This window comes from Elephas maximus, chromosome 11 (assembly GCF_024166365.1).
Source record: "Elephas maximus indicus isolate mEleMax1 chromosome 11, mEleMax1 primary haplotype, whole genome shotgun sequence".
Classification (NCBI taxonomy): Eukaryota; Metazoa; Chordata; class Mammalia; order Proboscidea; family Elephantidae; genus Elephas; species Elephas maximus.
The window spans coordinates 36,272,501-36,291,758 of record NC_064829.1 but is presented as its reverse complement, the minus strand read 5'-3'; positions in this window follow the sequence as shown (position 1 = coordinate 36,291,758).

Below are 19,258 nucleotides of genomic sequence, written 5' to 3'. Positions count from 1 at the left end.
ATTCAGCAACACTCTCTGGTAGAAAATGTTATACCTGAACTTGGGCATACAGAATCCTTGCAGTAATATCTGTTGCGTTTTTGACTCTCAGGGTGAAAAAGCAGACGTACATGGTAACCCATTACCACCAAGTCAATTCTGACTCATAGCGAGTCTCTAAGACATAGTAGGACTGCCCCATAGAGTTTCCAAGGAGAGACTGGTGGATTCAAACTGCAGACCTTTAGGTTAGCAGCCGAGCTCTTAACCATTACATTACCAGGGCTCCACAACATACCTGGCAGGTTATTTTATAACGGAGTCACCAATTACTCCAACTTTAAAAACAAGGGTGGTGCTTCTCAGTTTCCTTTCAAGATCTTCCCACTGCTTTCACGAAGAGACTGAGCTAAAGGTCATATGAAAGTTGAATATTTGTAGTATTAAGCCTTCTTGCCCTTATCTTCTAACAGTCCTAATAATTTTTTTGAATGTTGCAGCTTCTTAATAAATACCAAGTCACTGAAGATAACTGTTTCATAGATTAAAAAAAAAAAATTTTTTTTGATACCCTTCATTAATGGAAATAAAGAGTCAAAATCTGCTTTAAAAAAAGAAGTCTCAGACATTTAAAACTGAGAAGAACACTCAAGTGTGGGGAAACCACTTACTTGCTGTAGCAAAAGCATTTTACTTGACTCATGAAGAACAGTTGTTTCTGCCTAACAGCTACAAATACTGGACTTAACTGCGTTATCAGTATGCATGAGGGAGAGGAAAAAAATATATTTTATAATGTCACAGGATGTTATTCTTTATTCAGCATATTACTTTAGTATTTCCTAAAGTTATAAAATGGTTAACAACATACACCTACTTTTAAGGGATCCTAATTTTCTGAAAAAATCAAGGGGCTCATCTCTGAGCACTATATTGGACAATATTCTGTTGTGATCCATAGGATTTTTACTGGCTATGTTTTAGAAGGACATCATCAGTCCTGTTTTCCTGGTCTGTCTTAGCCTGGAATCTCTGCTGAAACCTCACCACCTTAGATGAACCTGCTGGTATTTGAAATACTGGTAGCATAGCTTTCAGCATATGAGCCACCACAATAGGGCAAAATGACAGATGACAAATGGTGACCTTCCTTCTAACTAAATAGATCATTACATGCAGCCCAATACACTTTGAAATATTTTAATCTTCTTTGCTCACATTTTCCACCCTGGTTGGATGCTGTCACCTATTCCCATAATACTCCCTTTTTTTTAGATTCAGATCACATCTGTTCCTTGACACCTTCACTAAAAAAAAAAAAAAAAAAAAAACTGACCGTCTTAAATCCAAAATGTTTGGTTTTTGCTTTGAAGTCTGCTTCTGTTTTCTCTCCGTGCCACTCTAGTCATTGTATTTAAGACTACTTTTTTACGTGAATATGGTATTTTAATTAGGTGATGAATCGGTTAAAGGAAATAATCCTGAAATGTTTTGTATCCCTTATAAACAAGAATACATGTGTGTGTTCTACCCTCTTTTCATTATATTTCTAATGATCTTTTCTAAGTGTTCGTCTTTGGCAATTAGACACAATCAGCTCACCCCTTCTCCTCCTCTTCTCAGTAATGAATTAAATATATGACCCTGCTCCAGTGAGCAGAAAGCCCTTTCCTTACCACATCCAGACATTTACTCAGAATCTTGCCTTTTTGTCATCTATCCAGTTTTTAATCACTGACAGAACTTTCCCTCTCTTCTCTCTGTCGCCAAGAATTTATAGGCTCTGGGGAAAAGACCTGGAACGAGAAATTGATTTGTCCAGGGGCGGTGGCTAGCTCTGTGGTCTCTGGTAAAGCTGGAGCCTAGACAGGCCAGATGGCAAGTAAGCTTCTTGTGTGTTCTCTTAGACACAAATTCCCATGTCAGGTGATACTCAGGATAAAAATATCTCTTTTAAGAGGCATTGAAAACCTAAATTGAATACATCTGGCAACTCTCCTTTATTTACTCTTTGTTAAGCATCGTAAAGTATCCTTTCAAGACAGAGAGCAGATGATTTACATTTACAAAATCAAGGCTGATTTATTCCTAACAAATTTTGTTCATCCAGATGATTTGTGTTCCACCTTCCAAGATCTTTTAAACTAGTTTTCCAGGTGCAGAGGTGAGGCTTGCCAGGGTATAATTTCTGGATTACCCTTAACTCCCTTCTACAAGATGTTCAACACTTTGACGATACTCCAATCTCCAGCTATAGTCACTGCTTGAAAGGATAAATTACATATTTTTGTAATTATATAGAAATAAAAACACATTTTGCCTGTGAGGGTGCCGAAACTGCCATCTATCTTAAAACATCTTTATTCTCATGCACTTGAATCTAAAAATAAGCTCTTTTTCAAATTAGATCTCTTTTGCTGGGTTTTACCAGCTTACAGTGAATCTTAAAAACAAGTGTCCTAGATTTAAAATACGTAGAATTAGAGAGTATAATTAACAATCACTTAAGGGAAGACGGAGCAGAGTAATTATTTTAGACACAGGACCAGACCAAGCCCTTGAGGAAGCAATTGCATGCCATTGTTCTGTAAAGAACTCTCCATCATTTTTAATCTTTAGCTTACCAAGATGCTCTGAAATAAGGTTCACATCTATGGTTCTCTACTTAACCAATTATAAAATACACAATTCTTAAACGTTTTTAACAATGCTTACAATATCAACAGAGGGTATGTATATATTGCACATGTAGACAAAGTGTGTGTTGCCAAGACATGGACTGAGCATTCCTGTATTAGGTGGTTAGAGAAATAGCAGTTCAAAGATATTGTTTCTAAACTCTACATGCCTGGTTTCTTCTCTTGAGAGCTCTCCAAGATAGCTTCTCAATGACTCAACATCATGAATTCGTGCACTTAAGCAAAGAAAATAATGGAACATTATCTACGGTGTATAGGGCAGATTATGGACCAGTGTGTTTGAAATGGCACGTAGGATGGCAACTTTGCATTTGAATCTGAACCACTCCTTAACTTTATGGACGAAAATAGCTTTATCCATTTGGGTTAAACCTTTCAGTGTAATCAAATGAAAAAAATGATTACTATAGGGGAAATTAAAGGCATCAATAAGTTAAAACCATAGAAGAGTTCATCAATGATAATAATCATTAATCAATAATAGAATAGACTGAGATATTCTCATCAGAGGTAAAATCAAGCCTTCTTTGTTGTCACTGATCAGCATGTATGTAGGTACCTAAACATTAGATGTAATGCATTTGAAGAAGTGCAGTCTTTTCTCTCAACCTAAAAAGCCAAAATCATGACTTCACATTTTAAATGGTTCATTAAACTGGATATGGAGGGACACCAATTGCTCTTAGCCATCACCCTCTCCACATGTTCATATAGATCCTTGTGTAGATACCAATGTTATAACAAAATAATACATCGGAGTTATATTATTGGAACTTTTCCACCCTATTCTATAGTTTCCAAAGGAGTCCCTGCATGGTACTGTTAACATACTTTGCTCCTAACTGAAAGGTTGGTGATCTGATTCTGCCCAAAGGTGCCTTGGAAGAAAGGCTTGGTAATTTATTACTGACAAAAAAAATCGGCATTAAAAATCCTAAGGAGCACTGTTCTACTCTGACAGACATGGGGTCACCATGAGCTGGAACTGACTTGATGACAACTGGTTAACTGAATACTTTCCAAAATTGTTGAGATTTTAATATATTTTTATTCATTTCTGAAATGTTGGTGAATAGATAAGTATATACTGGAAATTGTTTTCTTCAGATCTTGAAAGCATTTTTCCATTTTAATCTTTTGCTATGTTAATGATGGGTTCAGTGTCTTGCATTGTTAGCTGATTTTAGAATCTTTGAGCTTATGGTTTAGAATAATGTGCCTGGCATTTGAATGTATAGCACTTAGAAAGGCCTTTAATTGGATATGCTCACCACTTTGATTTGAAGGAATTTTTAATAATATATAGTTTATCATTTCAAATTTGTTTTCTTCCTCCTCTTTAACTGGGACTGCTATTAGTTAAGTAAGAGATACCCTGGATTGATCTTATCTTTTCTTTCATAGATTTCTTTGTTTTAACTGAAGTTATATTAAATGGGGAATTGCCTCACACCTGTCTTCCAACCTTCCTCTTGAATATATTATTCCATTAATAACTTTTATTTCTAAGAAAGTTTTTCTTCTCATTTTTTCTTTCCTTCTTTTCTTTCTTTTTTTTTTTTTAGCATTTTGCCATTTAATTTGTACACGTACAACTTTCTCAGTTCCCTTGAGGATGCTCATGAGATGTTAAAATGTGTTTTGGTTCCCTAAATTAGGCTGATTTCATCATTATTATATTTTACTTAGCTTATGCTCCTTATTAATTTTTCCTTTTGCAGTGTTTCTTAAACTTGTGACAAATTATGACAAACGATTCTTACCTAATAATGAGGGACCAGGAAGACTGACTAGAGACCATGCATTCGGCAGGAAATATGTCAAAGTGAGAAGACAGGAGAGAGACCACTGTGCTGGGGGCCCATACAAGACAGATCTCACTCTGGGTTTCTATTACTTTAACTACCCTCCTTTTCCGCAGTGAGCTTTGTTATATTTATATTTGTGCTGGGGTTATGTGCCTAGCTGTAGAACACCCAGAACAAAAGTTGGAAGAAGAGGTGTGGGTGATTTATTTCTGTCATGTGAATCTTCAATTAATTATCATGTTCTTAGACTTCTTTCTTCTTCCCACCCATCTGAGCCTCTGCCATCTCTTAGGCTGGAGCCGCTTTGAGAGTTCTGCTGGAAAAGTCTGTTTTTCATCAGTCACAACTCCCACTGCATGTGTTCTCCACTGTCTTTCTCTTCTCTGATGAATCACTCATCCATCTCTCTCTCTCTCTTTTTTTTTTTTCTTCCCTGCCAGAAATTTGTTGAAATCTATCTTTCATTGATGGCCTTCCTTCCATGTTCTTACTCATTGTGAACTTATTCGATTACTTTCATTTTAATTGCATGTTGGGAGTTGGAAAGAGAAGAGGTAAGTGTTTAAGCTCTGTCTGACATTTTGCATTGGCAAATTCATCTCCCACACTAAACAGCGAGTTCCTGAAAGGTAGCGATTATACCTTGTTTGTCTTTGTATTTCTATTGCCTATCATGGTGCCTAGAATAAATTATATGTTCAATAACTGTTTGAAGAAAGAAAGCAAATTCTATCCTACACAAATGTGTGGTATCTATTTGTCATTGCATTTCTACTGTACAATTCTCCCAGAAAGCAAGGCTATGCTGTGTAAAGTAAAATGTCCCAGGGAAGTCTGTTATCTTTTCAGATCCTTCACATGAGAATTTCTGACTGAAAATATTATAAAAATGAGGAAATGGTAAGTTTTCTTAATAAGAAAACTAGTAAAACCATGAGCCTACTAAAGTAATGATATTTTTTTACAAGTAAAAGGTATTCACAATGGAAAGCTCATTCAAGGGACATAATTTACATGAAATCCTCACACAGAACAGCAGTGATAAATAAATTTGGATTTAATGGCATGTACTCATCATGTCTGTGCATCATATAAAACATTTATATACAATTATGTTTATCACCAATGCAGGCTGTTGATAGCTCAGTAGCTCATTCTACATTATTGCTTCAGAATAATGATCTTTAAATATCACCCACATGGTAGCTCTTGAAGGGTTCTAAATAGATAACATTATTATAACTCCTAGATTGTTTATGGGGAGGTTACAATTTAGTTGAACATCATAGTGAAATGTTGTCTCCTTTTAAAAAAGATAAATCAAACCAAAGGCTGCATTTTATTTTTGAAACTCAGTGAACATTTTTCAAAATGCCGTTTGATATCTTACATGAAAGAGAAAAGATAAATTCGTACTTAAAAGTCAACTGACAGGCTGATGTCATACAATTATCACTCCATTACACTAGTTTTGCAGATGAGAAAATTGAGTTTTAAGAATAATTTAAAGTACATCCAACACTACAATGGCATTTCCATGTTAGAACTAGAAATCAGAACACCTGGATACTAGTTCAATCTACTATTCTTTACATTATACAGTCTGCCCATATGTGGAAGAAAAAGCAGGAAGTAGAAAACATTTTGAAGATCCTGGCTTAGATGTACCTACACTTTAAAAGACTGGCCTCATCCTAGAAGAACCAGAATTCTTCACAAACAACTTCCGGGAAGAATCCCAGTGCACAACATAGTTCAAATAAACCCAGACTTTGGAAGAAGAAGCTTAGTGATGTTGTTTGGTGATTTTACACACAGAGAAACTGACTGTGGATCACTGTCAGTTGGGGCTTGTGCCATCTTCCAGAAAGACACATCCATGTTGTAATTGCATAGTGCACCTACTGACCCATATCTAGATGAATAACACTTTAAGAACTACACATGCTTGGGTCAGAAGATGAATGACTTGGGAACACAGATGGTGCTGTCATCACATCTTCTTCCCAAGAGTTAGGACATGAAAGAGAAAGATCTAAGATGTGAACAATGGACTGTGCAGATGGTATCAATAAGCAGGATCTGGATTCCTGAATAATGGAATTACATGTTAGAATTATGAACTCATAGCCAGGGGAGAGGTTCATCTCATGAGAATAGGAAAATATGTTTTTACTAGAGCCTGGAAGACCTACTCAAGAGAAATTTGGGCTAAATATAGAAAGTTGGGGGGGGGACTGTAATAAGTAGCAGGCAATGACTGGCAAATGAGCAAAGCACAAAGAAAGGGAGGATGAATGGTTTAGATGATGTCACTTATCATTATGAAATGTCTGGCTGGGGTTGCACAGTTGCCTCTCTGGCCGTTTGCCCAGGAATGTACCTTGGCAACTACATTTTTGCTCTGAGACTTTAGAAGCCTTGCAAAAACCATTGGAACAGTAGTCTGAAAAATGTTACATGGTTAATAAAAGATCTACTATTATTGGTTTCCATATGGGATGCTTTTTGGCAGAGGGCTGTTATTTTCTACTATAGGATTTTACTTAGACATTAGAACGCACTTTCTGAAGCACACTAGGCACTCAAATGTACTACCCTAAAACATACAAGGTAATATTTTTCTAAGTATGTGCTTTAAAGGGAACATCTTCTGTAGGTATAGTCAGAACGGAGGCAGTAGAATTCCCTGGATAACCTCCACAAGTTCTTTTCAGCACAGTGTCTCGTTTCAGACAGTGATGTATGTTAGTGAAAAACAAAGAGCAATGGCTGTGACATCCATCTTATTTTACTGAGGCTCTGTCCTCTGGATGACTATAAGTGGTATTATTTTGAGCCCTATATCCTGGCACCCTGAGCTTTTACCTCTGTCTTTTATAGTTATCTCTGCTTTGGAGACTAATAGCTCTGTAATGCTTTGATTTCATATGTGTAATTATTACTTTACATTCATTGAGCTCTAACAATTTCTGCCTTCTGCTTTAGAGATACTAGATTTGAAAAAGAAGTGCATTTTTCTTGAAGAGAACTAACAGACACATACACAGACATGTGCTGCAATGCACATAAAAATTCTCTTTAAGATGCTGCAGGTGCGCAGTGCCTGCCATGGAGTAGAAGTCAACTGGTACCAGAGATTCAAGACTTTTGAAGAGATCATGGATTGGTATCTCTTTTCTCTCATTAAGAGGAATTAAATCAAGGAAATCGGTAATGAATTGGAGTGGTGTAAATGCAAGAGTTGAGAAGAGTAAAAAGACGTGAGGGATGGGATACAGGAATAAAAGGAAAATGAAGTGCTATAATTTCTCAGAGGGTTGGAGAGAAGGAAGGAAGGTATATTTATAGTACTCTACATTTGATAGATAGCCATCTATATCCACTTTGATGGCCTTGATGAAATAATTCTAATTCTTGGTGGACTCAGACTGCCAATGCCCCATCAGTAATTATTCTAGAATTCCATAGTTTCTGCCACTTTTTACATCAACATTGACATAGAGAGGGGGAAAAAAAAAGTTTCCATCAACTGTTTCAGACACAAAGTTTTCAGCTTTGTTTGTGTAAAGGAAAATATAATCCATATGTTTCTGATTCACTTACTGTTATCCACAAGTTATTTCCAAGATAGTTTAAGAATTGTATATATATTTTTTCCTTGAAAACAAGTAAACACAAAAGTAAAGAATAAGAATTCCTACCAATTCGATCCATGAATAGAGTTTAAAATCTGTTTTCTAACCTAGACCTCCAAAGTCTCTTTAGGTTTCAAAGATACATACATACACACACACATTTGGTCTCCAAGTGGTGCAAATGGCTTGTGCTCGACAGCTAACCCAAAGATTGGCGTTTCAAATCCAACCAGAGGCATCGTGGAAGGTCTGATGGTCTGCTTCCTTTAAGACTATAGCCAAGAAAACACTGTGGAGCAATTCTACTCTGTTACACATGTGGTCACTATGAGTCGGAATAGACTCAACAGCAAATAAGAAGAACACACACACACTTTCACTAAGTGCATTTGAAGTGAATGTGTAAATGAAAAAAACAATATATTTCTAATATTTCTGAGGCATACACATGACATGACTAAATTAAATCTGAGACTAAGCCATACTCTTTCAACAAAATAAGTTGTTTTTTAAAAGAAAAGTGTTTTATTCTCCCTTGACCATCCAAACAGTACGTTGAGTGCAAGCCTTAAAGTGTAAATTAAAAAGGACCTTTTTGAGAAGGCCCTGGAAAACGTGTCAAGCAGTGAAAGGTTACCAGCTAGCATGAGGGAGAAAGAATAATTTGCCAAGAGAAAAATGTTGTTGCAGCTTGCTCTTATTCTATATTTAATGAGTTTATTGTAATAAACTAGTATTGAAATATTCAAAGAATTATTGGCTACTTGATGCCTTCTTTTTTTTTGCTTCTGTCTATTAGAGAAAAAAAAATCTGGTCTTCTTGGTAACAGATTGGAAATTTCAGAATAAATTGTACTATAAATGTCTGGTATTTTATTGGCTATCGTGTGCCATCACAACATACATATAACGCACCACACTGTAAAATGGGGCAGAAATAGTACCAATTCCAAATGTTTGGGAACCTATGTTTCAGCTAGCTAGCCTAGCCTTTCATCTTGTATTATTATTACTTAGAAGCATGATAAATGTGAGTTGGCCTCCTCAACCCCATTTATCATTAAACTACACTCTTATGATATTTTTAATACAATCAACATTTCAATCCACTTATTCCAAGAGCTCAGAATGCCATATATTATAAAACGAGCAAGGGGCGGCCCCCTTCTCTTCTGACCTATTGCAAATATTTTTGACCCTGAAGACTGTCAAAATCTTCAAGCATCTGTTATTTGTAATGATAACACAAGAGTATTTTAACAGAGTCACGGTATCTAGAAAGTGGTTACATATGGGGAATCTCATGAAGAATTTTCACAAGATCAATATTAAAAGACAAGATAGTAGTCGTTTTATTGCCACTTCAGCAAAGCATCAAATAGCAATAATACAGATGCATGTCAACTGATTTTGGACAATTGAATGGTTTTCACAGAATATTTTTGAGTGGTGTATCATTATATTTTATATATAAAAAATATATGTATATACACATGTATTTTTTTCCCTAGCATTGACCAGTATTTTAAGGGCTATTATGGGGTATTAGTAACTTTAGTTTTTGTCCTTTTGTTGTTAAAGAGCGTTCAGAGGAAATAACTGTAAATAGATAAGGCCTTTGAAAATAAATCTTTAAGGGAAGATACAACTGTTTGGCAATATTATAGAAAACAGAAATTTAAATGCTGGGGTAGGGGAATGGATGAACAGAGTATGATCCCAGGCAAACTAGGACAGGAACACAGAAGCTCCACTCTCCTTTCGCTGGAGGAGAATTCAGGTCTACACTGGCCTGAGGAGAACACATTTGCTTTGCCAAGGCAGTAGTGTTGAAGTGCCAAGTAATTCTACAGAAAACCGACTCCCAGCTAGCTGTGAGGAAAGTACACAAGCATTTGACTTGAATATTTCTCAAGTTGGCCAGTCCTCAAAAAAGCAGATAATTTGATGGGGCAGAGCTGCTACTGTGAATCAGTCATATGTTCCCAAAAATGTCCTGTTTCAATTGATCATATCATACTAGAAATGACTAGCACAAAATATTCTTGTGACCAGGGACACTGGAAATAACAGCTGAGTCATTAAGCAGACCAGTCATAGGTAAGATGCATGAGAATAAGCAAGAAAAGCAAATTGTGAAAGCAGAGAAAGGCCACTGTCTTCCACCACTGAGAAGGATGGTGTCATTGATGTTGCTGAACTGTGAAATACAGCATCCAGATAAATAACAGAATTCAGACATATGGAAATAAACAGCATTTTTTCTCATTTCATTAAACAGCTTCCTTAGATTGAGATTACAGATTGCACTCTAACCAGTTTAAGCAAAAATTGATGATTTACAAAATGTTTTAGCTTACAAATTATATATCCATAAGCAAGGAAGCCAGAGAAATGCCTAAGTACACCTCAGGGCCATTTCAGCAGAAATCCCACTGCTTCCACTTGTTAGCTGACATCCACAGAGTTACAATCAGTGTTCGAGTTGCTAAAGGAAATAAAAATGAAATATCTCCATAACCATGTTTTTCAGAAAGGCTTCATGGTGTTACTTTCCCTTCCAGTTCCTGTGTGAATGCATCTGCTTGGAAATCACTGGTCACATGTGGAGCCTTAGCTACAAGGGAGTCTGAAATATATAGTCTTCGGCATTCCGGACTGTGAGTGAGCTAATCTGGAGCATTAGCCACCAAAAACCAAAACCAGCTGCCATCAAGTCGTTTCCCATTCAGGAAACGCCATGTGTCGCCGAGTAGAAATGAGTTCTGTTGACGTTTTAAGACCATGATCTCTGGATGGAGGTCACCAGACCTATCTTTCAAGGGCCCTCTGGGTCAGCTCTGACCACCAACCTTTTCGTTAGTAATTGAGAACTTAACCATTTGCGCCACCCAAGGATTCCTACCAGCTGCCATGGAGCTGACTCATGGAGACCCCGTGTGTTCCAGAAGAGAACTGCACTCCATAGGGGTTTTATGGCTATGATCTTTCTGAAGCAGATTGCCTTTCTTCTGAGCTAGCTCAGGGTGAGTGGGTTCAAACTGCCAACCTTTCAGTTAATAGCTTAGTGCTTACTCACCCAGAGACTCCATCACCCACAAAAATAGGAATGGGCATCAAATACGGCAGGGAGATAGGAAGTTACTAGAAGAGGTTGTAGAGGGGTTTTAGTCATATGTTCTCTGAATGTTTTTAAGAGTTTGGAAGAACTATCTCGTAAATCATATCAACTATTATCCCTAGTTCAACAATTATGTATTTTGCACCATATTATAACTGCCCTTTTAGTCTTTTAAATAATGAATTTTCTTAAGAATACATTAAAGAAGAAAGCAGGAAAAAAAGCCATATAATATTTTATCTATTTAAAAGATTCTTTCACTCAATCAGTAAAAAAATCAGTAGAATTGCTAAATCCTGAAATCACCAACAAGTCTTTATACCAAATGACTTTTTTTTTATTATTACTTTTCAAACAAGAAATGACAGCATTTCCATGCTAGACACCCTGTGGCCCCTTTACAGTCAACTCATGCCATTTACAACCAAACAACTGCAGTTTTAAATTCCAAGTGCGTTGCTACAGGAGCAACATAATCTACAACGTAATGTGAGGTATAGGTCATTAACTACACTTGATAATATCTGAGGAAAGATTTGAGAGAAAAATTTTGTTTGATTTATAAGCATTTAAAAAATAAATTTTAGAAGCCTTGTGTATGAAAACTCTCACAGTAGCACAGTCCACTGGACTATTCACATTTCCCTGATGTTTATGGGATTTTTTATCCAAACATTATTGTTCCTTTCACATTTCCACCATCCTCTGTGCCATTTACCTAACACGGAGGCTGCTGTATGAAAAGACTTTAACCTCACCTTCCAAACTCATCGTATTGTTATCATTGACATAAATTCTTGTCAAACTGAAAATATTTCTTCTGCAGCTAATGAAATGAAGTGAATTACATTCACTTGCAGAGAAAGAAAAACTCTACTTACAAAACCGAGGAGTGGAACACAACAGCATTTTTTTTCCAGAATTGTAATTATCTTGAGCCTTAGGGCCCCTCACATATTTTTCCATCTCATTTGTGTACACAACTCAGGCATGCTTCAGTATTTGTGAACAGTTTCTGAAAATTACAGACAAAAGTTCATAGAAACTTCCTTTCACCTCTCCCTAAAAATAGGAAAACCTGCAAAAAATAAAAATAAAATGGTATGTTTATACTTTCTAATCACATGGTTTAAAACAAAATCCAGATTTAAAGATTCATCTGGCACTGGTTTAAAGTTGTTGTCTAGCTTCTGAATATAGTCTGTTTGTGAACTGATTCCACGAGCAATTTTGCTTACAAGGGATTTCCTCCTGGGGGTAGAAGAAATGGGGGCCGGACATATTTTTATATTTACAGATTATTTTTTTATCCTTTGGAGAACCTCATAGACTGTTATATCTCACAGTATATTGAAATGTAAAACAGCTTCCTTTTACCAAGAAGTGTAGCTGTTGTTGCCTTACACCTCATCAGTGAATTTCACAGACAGATGTTTTGCTTCCTTTCTACATTAAAACCTAATGTTTTTAGAACTAAAGATCTTGGTCCTATCATGTTAAACTATGACAGGCCCCTGAGCCATCCAGCTGATATGAAGACTCAAACAGCTTTATTTAGTTCTGAATATACAGGGTTGGGGGGGGGACAGGGGTAATGCAATCTTTAATTTGAGCCAGCTGTGAAACTTCCAGAAGATTCCACTGCAGCCAGTCCTGGGCTATAAGATTAAACCAGGCAAATTGCCTGAAGAGATACTGACTAGGTTTGATACAAATTACACTGTCCTTCTGGTTTGAAAGTGCACATTCCTAGAGTCATTAACCTTAATCATCCTCAATTACAGGCACTGTAAGGATGCATACAGCAGCTCGGGAAATGTGGCCGTTGTTTGCGTGCGACGTCCAGAATCTATAGACATCCCTCCCCTCACTGGACACCGAACCACATCCTCTCTACCCCTTTCTCTGTCTCCTGTCCCGTGGGCTGAATTTCTCAAGCTTTATCTCCAAAATAATGCAATTTGTTAAAATGCTTTTGTTTCTCTGACAATTTCGTATTGCATGTCATATTACTTTCCCTTATTCCAATGGAATGTACTTTAGTCACAAGATTCAGATTAACTCTAGCTCTTACTATTTGCCTGACCAATTTTTAAAAAGCAGTAATTGCATAATCTGTGAAATGGGAGCTTAGAAGTTTATATCACAAGGTGGTAGTAATGAGAAAAGCAAATAGGAGGCATGATTTATGACTGCCGTATTGCAACTTTTCTTTATCAGAATGTACGTGTTACTTACTAGTTAATCTTCACCTGAACAAGAATACAGATACATAAATTTGGTAATTCGATGTTGAAAGAATTTCGGATTAGTACAAGCTAAAGATTAGCACAAAGGTAGTACAAAGAATTCTTAACAAATCAGTCACATGCAAAAATAGTACAAGGGATTAACATATACCTTTCCCCTAAATTCCCCAGCATTAATATTATATCACACATGCTTTATCATTCTATCATCTACCTATTTATATTTGTTCATCTATCATCTATCTCTCTTATCTCTTTTGTGTGTGCTTTGTATTTTTTACACTTTTGAGAATAATTGGCAGACATGATGTCTCTTTCCCTGTGAATACTCAGTGGGTCTTTCTAAAACACAGCATCCCCTTACATAGCCAGAATACATTTACAAAAATCCGTAAATTACAATTGACACAACAGTATTATCTAAGCGAAAGACCTTAGTTATATTTCTTCAACGGTACCCCTAATATCCTTTTTCTATCCTAAGATCTTATCCAGGATGATACATTGCCTGTAGTTGTTCTATCTGTCAGGATTTATGTTATATCACTGAAGAATTCAAGCCAATTATCTTGTAAAATGCCCCTCACGTTGAGTTTGCCTAGTGGTTGCTAATAACTAGATTCAGGTTATACATTTTTTGCATGAATACAGCAGATTAATGTTTTCTTTCTCAATATATCATGTCAGGAAGCATTTGATGTTGATTTTTAAAGTGTCTGCCAGGTTTCTCCACTATAAAGTTACTGTATTTCCCTTTGTAATTATAAGCATCTTATTATAAGCATCTTATAAGACTGTAAATACTCTGCTTCTCATCATACTTTGCCCACTCATTTTAACATTCATTGACACTTCTTGGCTGAAAAAATTTTTACCGTGGCAGCAAACAAATGATATTTTATAATTTCATAATTCTTCCTCTATTTACAAGTTGGAATTCTACTGTAAGAGCTTTCTTTTTGTCCTCATTTTTATTTATTAATTTTCCCATATCACATGGAATCTTTGATTCCCGTCTTACTCCATGGGTTAAATTTGTTACTATGATTATATTTTTTGTTGATCAAGTTGTCTTAGATTTGTCCAGTGGAAGAAGCTTTAGATGGGTTCATATGTCCATTTGACTGATCTTCATCATGTTTTCAAGCTTGTCTTTCTAGCCCCACAAAATATTTCAAGCACGTCTTGTAGTTTCCACATTCTAGTCCTTGGAAACTCTATGGCGCAGTTCTACTCTGTCCTATAGCGTCGCTATGAGTTGGAATCAACTTGATGGCACTGGCTGGGTTTGTAGTCCTAGAATCAGCCATATCTACAAGGAGCTCTGGTACCTTTTATTAGAGAATGATATTTAGAAATACAGATTTGGGCCTGTGGTTTGCTCATATTTACTAGGGTGTCATTGCTTTAAGAAGTCTTAATGGTACAGTGGTTAAGCACTTGGATGCTAACAGAAAGGTCAGCAATTTGAACCCACCAGCTTCTCCTCAGGAGAAAGATGTGGCTGTCTGTTTCCATGAGATTACTGCCTTGGAAACCCTTATTAGGAAGTTCTATTCTGTCCAGTAGGGTGCTATAGATCAGAAATAACACAATGGCAAAGATTTTTTTTTGCCAACAAGTCATTGCTTTTTAGGACTTCTCAGAGCTAGGAAATATATGCATGTAAATGTGTGTGTTTGTGTGTATATATGTGTGTATATATACCACTGTATCTATTTCTGTATCTATCTGTCTATATGTTAAAAACCATGGGTCGATACTGATACTCCAAATCCACTTTAGCTTCATAGTACGCATTAGTCTTCACCCTTTCTATCTTTGTGATTCCCTTTTCTGGTAATGGGAAATCTGGCTTTTATTACCTATAATTTTTGTATATTTGCTCAGGCAGTTTCAGAAGCGCTCAACCACACCACTGTAAAAATCAGACCTGCTAACTGGAGTACAATAATTGTTTACATTTCCTTTTGTCTTTAGCCTCGACGAATATATAGTAAAACATACAGTGTTTCCAAGTTAGTTAATATGTTTATGTTATTCATTTGAAATGCATTTTCCTTTATTTTTATCTCCATCTTTATTGATTTTACATTAGGATTTTGTTTAATTTTTTTCACTTTTATATATTTTATTTACTTCACTATTTCCACATGTAAGGCATTCCTATTGTTTTTAAACTTGGAACTACCCATAATTATAGCCAAAAAAGGTGTCAGAGAGTCAGGGCCAAGATGGCTGACTAGGTAGAAGCTACCTCGGATCCCTCTTGCAACAAAGACTCTGAAAAACAAGTGACTCGATCACATACATGACAATCTACAAGCCCTGACCATCAAACACAGATCTAAAGAGTTGACCTGAGTGACAGAGACTGAGAACAAACAACCACGGGGAAGCAACGACTGCTTCCGGAGCCTGGAGCCAGTGTCCCAGTCAGGAAACCTTGGTGCCGGGCTTTGGGCTGGGCACAGGGGAGCTGAGCACGGCATCGTGAGATGGAGCAGACAAGGAATGCAGCCCTAGCCCCCAGAAGTGACCTCTGGGGAAGCCCAGCCAGTGCACGCAGGCAGCGCAGTGACGCAGCTGACAGGAGGAAAAGATACCAGGGGGCAGTGACTGGTTTTGGAGCCTGGAGTGTGGTGTCCCAGCCGGGGAACCTTGGCTGGGCTTTGGACTGGGAGTGGAGGAACTGACCACGGGTTCTGAGACAGCACAAGCACGGGACGCGGGCCTGACCCTTGGGGGCAATCTCGACCCAGCCAACGCACACAGACTACACACCCCTCCAGAATCTCAGATAAAACAGTCTTCACCAAACAAGATAAGTAACTTTATCTATATTCTGGGGTGTTACTCTCTCCTATTTATCTGATCCCTCCCCTACCCTTCCCAGGTGGCTTCATTAACATTGGAATTTCCTGAGCCAGAGAGTGAAGTGTGCTGTGGTTTTTCCTTTTTTTTGGTCTTTTTCTAACCCATTCTCCTGGCCTGAGAGAAGCAGCTACAAAAAACCCGGGGACCAAAAATCCTTCCCTAATTGGACTAAAAATATAGAACCAGCTCCAGCCAAGCATATGTGATCCACCATCTTGGGCTTTCATCCCTACAGGGAACAAGGTGGTTATTATAATGCAGACATTTCTGATAGGGATCTGACTGTAACTGTTTTAGCAGATTACTGGAAACACAAGTTTCCCAGGTGTGATATCTCTGCATATTCAACAGAGCACTCACTGACCCACAACAGAGAACTGAGGGCTGAAGCTTCCCCTAGACCACCTAGCCTCCTGCCTTAGGGATCTAAGGAGGGTGACACCTACCAATCTGTAGAGGTACTTGCATTTGGAGCCTAAGGTACAGCTACAGAGCCCACCCACCAAGGTGCTTTAGAAATAGAGACACACCTACCTCACTGGCACTTGGGGAAGCCTGTCAACATCCTGCCCTCACCTCCGGAGTGTGAACCCCTGCTGCTTCTAGAATCTGGTGTACACAACTATCACCACTACTTCTCCAGGTAGATAGGTGACAGTCTGAATCACACACTTGATGACCCAAAATCAGATTCTACTCAAGAATAGTGAATGGATTCTTAGGCCTATATATCTGGTAACAGCCCAAACCAGCTGGTAATAGGACATAAGTGATTCAAGGGCTACAACAACCAAGACAGCACAATCTAGTAGCCCATCTACGTATATTGAAAGAAAACAAAACAAGATAAGACTTGGTGAGCAAATATAAAATAAATCAATACAATATCTTAGAGATGGCTCGGAGACAGCAGTCGATATCAAACCACATAAAGAAGCAGACCATGATTACTTCTACAACTCCCCAAACTAAAGAATCAAAATCTTTCCCAAAAGAAGATATAATCCTGGAATTGCCAGATGCAAAATATAAAAAACTAATTTACAGAATGCTTCAAGACATCAGGGATGACCTCAGAAATGAAATAAAGCAATCTACAGAAAAAGCCAAGGAACACACTGATAAAGCAGTTGAAGAACTCAAAAAGATTATTCAAGAACATAGTGGAAAAATTAATAAGTTGCAAGAATCCATAGAGAGACAGCATTCAGAAATCCAAAAGATTAACAATAAAATTACAGAATTAGACAATGCAATAGGAAGTCAGAGGAGCAGACTCGAGTAATTGGAAGGTGGGGGGGGAGATCTGGAGGACAAGGGAATTCACACCAATATAGCTGGAAAAAAAATCAGATAAAAGAATTAAAAAAAATGAAGAAACCCTAAGAATCATGTGGGACTCTATCAAAAAGAATAACTTGTGTGTGATTGGAGTCCCAGAAGAGGGAGGGATAACAGAAAATATAGAGAGAATAGTTGAAGATCTGTTGGCAGAAAACTTCCATGACGTCATGAAAGACGAAAGGATATCTATCCAAGATGATCATCGAACCCCATATAAGATTGATCCAAAAAGAAAATCACCAAGACATATTATCATCAAACTTGCCAAAGCCAAAGATAAAGAGAAAATTTTAAAAGCAGCCAGCAGATAAAAAAAAAAAAGGTCTCCTACAAAGGAGAATCAATAAGAATAAGTTCAGACTACTCGGCAGAAACCATGCAGTCGAGAAGGCAATGGGATGATGTATACAGAGCACTGAAGGAGAAAAACTGCCAGCCAAGGATCCTATATCCAGCAAAACTCTCTCTGAAATATGAAGGCAAAATTAAGACATTTACAGATAAACACAAGCTTAGAGAATTTGCAAAAACCAAACCAAAGCTACAAGAAATACTAAAGGAAATTGTTTGGTCAGAACACCAATACTATCAGATACCAGCACAATACAAGGTCACAAAACAAAACACCCTGATATCATCTCAAATAGGGAAATCACAAAAACTAATTAAGATTAATTTTAAAAAGAAAAAGAATGCTCAAAACAAAGAATCATTGAAGTCAATATGTAAAAGATCACAATGATCAAAAAGAGGGACTAAATACAGGAGGCATAGAACTGCCATATGGAAAGGGAAAGAATGTGATATAGGATGATACGAGTTAGGTTTTTACTTAGAAAAATAGGGGTAAATATTAAGGTAACCACAAAGAGGTATAACAACTCCATAACTCAAAATAAAAACCAACAAAAACATAAAGACTCACAAACATAAAGTCAACTACTATGAAAATGAGGAACACACAATTTACAAAGAAAAATATCTCAGCACAAAAACGTAAGTGGAAAAATGAAATTGTCAACAACACACATAAAAAGGCATCAAAGTGACAGCACTAAACACATATTTATCTATAATTACGCTGAATGTAAATGGACTAAATGCATCAATAAAGAGACAGTCTCAGACTGGATAGAGAAACACGATCCGTCTATATGCTGCCTACAAGAGACACACCTTAGACTTAGAGACACAAACAAACTAAAACTCAAAGGATGGAAAAAAATATATCAAGCAAACAATAAGCAAAAAAGAAGAGGAGTAGCAATATTAATTTCTGACAAAATAGACTCTAAAGTTAAATCCACCACAAAGGATAAAGAAGGACACTACATAATGATAAAAGGGACAATTGACCAGGAAGATATAACCATGTTAAATATTTATACACCAATGACAGGGCTGCAAGATATAGAAAACAAATTTTAACAGAACTGAAAAGTGAGATAGACACCTCCACAATTATAGTAGGAGACTTCAACGCACCACTTTCGGAGAAGGACAGGACATCCAGTAAGAAGCTCAATAGAGACACGGAAGACCT